The sequence below is a fragment of the Oryctolagus cuniculus genome (genome assembly GCF_964237555.1).
Source record: "Oryctolagus cuniculus chromosome 16 unlocalized genomic scaffold, mOryCun1.1 SUPER_16_unloc_1, whole genome shotgun sequence".
In the NCBI taxonomy this organism is placed as follows: Eukaryota; Metazoa; Chordata; class Mammalia; order Lagomorpha; family Leporidae; genus Oryctolagus; species Oryctolagus cuniculus.
In genome coordinates, this window is record NW_027208201.1 from 2,652,107 (window position 1) to 2,658,711 (window position 6,605).

Consider the following 6,605-nt stretch of genomic DNA (forward strand, 5'->3'; position numbering starts at 1 on the left):
AGAAAGGAGCCAGGGGTTCCTGGTGCAGGGTCCCAGAGACTTGGGCCATTTTCTGCTGCTTTCCCAGGCCATAGCAGAGAGCTGGATGAGAAATGGAGCACCAGTTCTCAAACTGGCCCCCATATGGAATGGCGGGGCTTCAGGCCAGGGCGCTAACCTGCTGTACCACAGCGTCTGCCCCTGTTTGCTGTTTTTATTCATTCATTAGTGTATTTATTCATTCATTATTCATTTACTATTAATGTCAGCTTTATAATAGAGTTGCAATATTTCAGTGTAAATATTAGACATGTTAAATCATTTTCATGTGTATAATGCATTGTCCTGAAACTCTTGTAGTACAACACATTAAGGACAGAGGTCCAGCATGGGGAGCAAGTGCACAGTGACTCCTGTTGTTGATTTAACAATTGACCTCTTAGCTATGAGGTCAGTGATCACCTGAGGCTCTTGACATGAGTTGCCAAGGTTACAGAAGCCTTTTGAGTTCACAAACTCCATCAGTTTTTTGTACAGGGGTATATGCGAAGTGGAAGTTCTATGCTCCCTTCAGCATAAAGTACATTCTTCTTTGATGGCTTTTTCTTTCCACTGGGGTCTCACTCACAGAGATCCTTCATGCAGAACCATTTTTGCCACTATGTCTTAGCTTTCCATGCCTGAAATTCTCTCATCACGTTTTCAGTCAGGCCTCAGGGGCTGATTCTTAGGTCAGAGTGCTGTTTAGGGTGTTTGCATTCTATGAGTCTGCTGTGTGGACTGTTTCCCATGTTGGAACTTTCCCTTCTTTGTAATTCTGTCTATTGTTATTATCAGGCACTTGGTCTTATTTATGTGATCCCTTTGTCTGATGTTCCTATGTATATGATCAAGTCCATACTTAATATGATCACTTTTACACATAAGATGGGAACAGGGCCAACCAGCTAAATGGGATTTGGAGTCCATGGAACATTTTTAGCATCACCATTAGGGGTAGGTCTGTGTGAATGTGTGCTGATCTGTACAGCTCCTCCCTCTTCCATTCCCATTCTTATTTTTAACTGGAATCTATTTTCAATTGATAATACATGTATGATTAATTCTAGGTTAAGTAAGGAGTTTAGCTAATGGTATTAAGTAGAGAAGAAAAAAGAATGAAGAACTAGATAAAGTGAAATAATAAAGTGTTCCTCGACAGTCAAGCCAAGGGCTATTCAAGTAATTGCTTCTCATAGTGTCTATTTCACTTCTACAGGTTTCCTTTTAGGTGCTCTGTTAGTTGTCACAGATCAGGGAGAATATAGTGATATTAGTCCCTTTGGGACTGGCTTCTTTCACTAAGTATGGTATTTTCCAGATTCATCCATTTAGCTGTAAATCTCATTCTTTTAAACTGCCAATAGTTTTCCATATAGTACATATCCCATAGTTTCTTCCTTTTCTTTGACAGGCAGAGTGGACAGTGAGAGAGACAGAGAAAGGTCTTCCTTTTCCATTGGTTCACCCCCCAATGGCTGCTGCAGCCGGAGCGGTGTGGCTGGCGCATGGTGCTGTTCTGAAGACAGGAACCTGGTGCTTCTCCTGGTCTCCCATGTGGTTGCAGGGCCCAAGCACTTAGGCCATCCTGCAGTGTACTCCGGGGCCAACAGCAGAGAGCTGGACTGGAAGAGGAGCAACCAGGACAGAATCCAGTGCCCCAACTGGGACTAGAACCCAAGGTGTTGGCACCGCAGGCAGAGGATTAGCCTAGTGAGCTGTGGCACTGGCTCCAGGCTCCATAGTTTCTTTATCAAGTCTTCAGTTAATGGGCATTTAGGTTGATTCCATATCTTGGCTATTGTGAATTGAGCTACCATAATATACAGGTGCAGATGTCTCTTTTATTTGCTGACTTCATTTCCTTTGGGTACATTCCAAGGAGTGGGATGGATGGATCCTAGGGTAGGGCTATATTCAGATTTCTGAGGTATCTCAAAACTGTTTTCCATGGTGGCTTTACCAGTTTGCATTCCTAGCAGCAGTGAATTAGGGTACCTTATTCCACACATCCTCACTGGCATTTTTGGTTGTTGATTTCAGTATGAGAGCCATTCTAACTGGAGTGGGGTGAAACCTCATTGTGGTTTTCATTTGCATGTCCCTGATGGCTAGTGATCCTGAGCATTTTTTCTTGTGTCTGTAGGCCACTTGGATTTCGTTTTTTGAGAAATGTCTACATCCTTTGCCCACTTATTGACTAGGTTGTTTTCTTGGCTATTGTTGAGTTTTTTGATCACTTCATATATTCTGGTTATTAATCCTTTATCAGTTGCGTGGTTTGCAAATAATTTCTCCCATTCTACTTGTTGCTTCTTTACTTTCCTGTTAGTTTGCCATACAGAAGCTTTGAAATTTGATGTAATCCCACTTGTTAATCTGGGTTTTTATTGCCTGTGCCTCTGGGGTCTTTTCAAGGAACACTGTGCCTAGGCTGATGTCTTGCAGGGTTTCCCCAATGCTCTCTAGTACTTTGATGGTATTGGGTCATAGATTTAGGTCTTTAATCCATTTTGAATGGATTTTTGTGTAAGGTGTAAGGTAGGGGCCTTGCTTCACATTTCTGCATGTGGAAATCCCTGTCTTTGCTCTAGGGAGTGGTTTTAGCTACTTGAATGAATATAAGTTAGCTGTTATAGATTGTTGGATTGATTTCTGCATTTCTATTCTGTTCCATTTGTCTATGCATCTGGTTTTGTACCAATACCATGCTGTTTTGATTATAACTGCTTTGTAGTATGTCTTTAAATCTGATATTGTGATGCCTCTGGCTGTATTTTTGTTGTATAAGATTGCTTTAGCTATCCTAGACCTCTTAGGTTTCCAAATGAATTTCAGCATCATCTTTTCTACATCTGAGAAGAATGTATTTGGTATTTTGAATGGTATTGCATTGAATCTGTAATTATTTTCAGAAGAATGGACATTTCGATGATGATGATTATTCCGATCTATGAACATGCAAGTTTTTTCCATTTTGAAATGTCATCTTTTATTTCTCTTTTTAGAGTTTTGTAATTCTCATCATAGAGATCTTTTATCTCCTTGGTTAAATTTTTCCAAGGTATTTACTTTTTTGTAGCTATTGTGAATGGGATTGATCTTAGAAATTCTTTCTCAGCCTTGGCATTGTCTGTGTATACAAGGGCTGTAATATTTTTGTGTATTGATTTTATATCATTATATTTTACCAAACTGTTTTGTGAGTCCCAGTAGTCTCCTTGTGGAGTCTTTCAGTTCCCCTATATATATAATCCTACCATCTGCAAATAAGGATATTTTGACTTCATCCTTACCAATCTGAATCCCTCTCATTTCGTTTTCTTGCCTGATGGCTCTGGCTAAACTTCCAGTACTATATTGAATAGCAATGGAGACAGTGGGCATTCTTTTCTGGTTCCATATCTCAATCGGAATGCTTCCAGGTTTTCCCCATTCAACAGGATGCTGGCCGTGGGTTTGTCATATGTTGCCTTAATTATGTTGAGGAATGATCCTTCTAGACTAAATTTGCTTAGAGTTTTCATCAAGAAAGAGTGTTGTATTTTATCAAATGCTTTCTCTACATCTATGGAGATAATCATATGGTTTTTGTAATTTGATTTGTTAATGTGATGTATCACATAGATTGATTTGTGAATGTTGAACCATCCTTGCATACCGGGGATAAATCTCACTTGGTCTGGGTGAATGATCTTCCTGATGTGGTGTTGAAATCGACTGGCCAGGGTTTTGTTGAGGGATTTTGCATCAGTGTTTATCAGGGAAATTGGTCTATAATTTTCTTTCTCTATTGTATCTTTTCCAGATACAGGGATTAAGGTGTTGCTGGCTTCATAGAAGGAATTTGGGAGGATTCCATGCCTTTCAATTGTTTTAAATAGCTTGAGAAGAATTGGAGTTAGTTTCTCTTTCAATATTTGGTAGAATTGTGCAGTGAATTCATCTGGTCCTGGGCTTTACTTTGTTGGGAAGGTCTTTATTACTGACTGAATTTCCATCTCAGTTATGGGTCTTTTTAGGTTTTCTGTCTTCAAAGCTCAGTTTAGCTAAGTTGTATGTGTCCAGGAACCTATTCATTTCTTCTAGCTTTCCCAGTTTGTTGGCATACAGCTCTTTGTAGTAATTTCTGAGGATTCTTTTTATTTTTCTTGTGTCTGTTGTTATATTTCCTTTTTCACTTTTAATTTTGTTGATTTGGGTCTTCTCTCTCCTTTTCTTGGTTATCTGCTGTGGCCCAGTGCTGGTTCATGCCAAAGCAAGGACATCAATTCAGTTGTCCATTTGTGTGTCAGCATCTTAGGCCCCCTTCTACTGCTTTTTTTGGATCACTAACAGGGAGCTGGATTCCAAGTGAAGTAGCCAGGATATGAACTGGCACCCACATGGGATGTCATAGTTACAAGTGGTGGTTATATCCACTACACCCACACACTGGCCCCAATCCTCCTCTCTTCAAAAATAATACTGTGTATAAATTTCTTAGCCTGGGTTTCATGTTCACAAACAAAAACTGATCTCAGATAAAGTCTCTCCTTGAAACTTTTCATTTCTGTGTTTTCATTGTCACCTGGTGGACATTGTAATATACTTATTTTAATAAAATGAGTTACACATTTGCTGTTTTCTAAGATTTATTCATTTATTTGAAAGAGTTTACACAGAGGGAGGAGAGGCAGAGGGAGAGAGGTCTTCCATCTGTTCATTCACTTCCCTATTGGCCACATTTAACAAAGCTGCACTGACCTGAAGCCAGGAGCTAGGGTTTCCTGGTGCAGGGTCCCAGAGACTTGGGCCATTTTCTGCTGCTTTCCCAGGCCATAGCTGAGAGCTGGATGAGAAATGGAGCACCAGTTCTCAAACTGGCCCCCATATGGAATGGCGGAGCTTCAGGCCAGGGCGCTAACCTGCTGTACCACAGTGTCTGCCCCTGTTTGCTGCTTTTATTCATTCATTAGTGTATTTATTCATTCATTATTCATTTACTATTAATGTCGGCTTTATAATAGAGTTGGAATATTTCAGTGCAAATATTAGACATGTTAAATCATTTTCATGTGTATGATGCATTGTCCTGAAACTCCTTAATTTTATACCATTTCCTATAGATTTGAATTGATGTGATAATCACATGACAAGTGTTCATTATACATAGAAGTGATTATGCAGACTTCTTTTCCATCTGCTCATTTCTGTTTATTATCGATTGGCTTTAGATTTACTTTTGCCAATTCCAGACAAAAGAGAGTGATTTTACATCTCGACCTGAAAGTAATTCAAAAGAAAGAACAATTTTAAAGTGATCTAATGACATTTAGACCTTTCACTCTATTGTGCAACTATTATCTCTGTCAGATTTTAAAATATTTTAATCACTACAATCAGGTTCCTTATGCATTAATGCTCTCTCTCAGTTTCTTGTCTTGCTGGTAACACAACCACCAATCTGTTTCTATTTCTGTGGATTTAATGGTCCTGAGTGTTTCATATAAATGAAGTATTGCACTCAGTGGATTTAGGTGACCTTTCATTTTGCATGGTGTTTTCAAGGAGCCTCCACATTATTGCAGGTATTTACATTTTTTTGACAATATGATAATTCCTTGTAGCAATTCATTGTTACAAAAGACACGATTTCTTCTTTTTACTGCTAATTAATATTCTTAAAATATATATACCATGGTTTCTTTATCCACTCATCAGTTGATGGATATCTGGGTTGATTCCATACTTAGCTATATTGAATTGAGGTGCAATGAACATGGGCGTGCAGATGACCCCTTTTCATGCTGATTTATTTTCTTTGGGTTAATTCCTAGGAGACAGTTTGCTGGGTCATATGGCAGATCTCTTTTCAGCTCTCAGAGATTTCCATACTGTCTTTCACCATGCTGCATCAGTTTACATTCCCACCACCTGTGGATTAGGGTGCCTTTTCATACAAATCCTCTCCAGCACAGGTTGGTTGTTGATTTTTGTATGAAAGCCATTCTGATGTGTGAGGTGAAACCTGATTGTGGTTTTGATTTCATTTCTCTGATGGCTAGTGGTCCTGAGCATTTTTTCAAGTGCTTTTGGCCATTTCAGTTTCTTCTTTTTGAAAAATGAGTGTTGAAGTCATTTCCCATTTCTTAACTGGATGTTTACTTTGTTGCTGTTTTGTTCCTATTGCTTTTACAGGGAACTGGATCAGATGTGGAGCAGCCAGGATTAAAGCCATTGACATATAGGATGCCAGCACTGCTTGTGGAAGCTTAATATACTACACCAGAGCCCACCTCCAGTTTCCATTATTTTTTATTTTTAGTTTATTTTTAAGGCTTTTTTCATTTTAAAATAAAGTTATTGATTATCTGTGGGGTGTTATGGGTCAGGAATATGGTACAGCTTAGCTGCATGCCTCTGGTTCAAGTCTTCTTTTTTTAACCTTTATTTAATGCATATAAATTTCCAAAGTACAGCTTATGGATTACAATGGCTTTCTCCCCCATAAGTTCCCTCAAACCTGCAACCCTCCCCTTTCCCGCTCCCTCTCCCCTTCCATTCACATCAAGATTCATTTTCAATTCTCTTTATATACAGAAGAT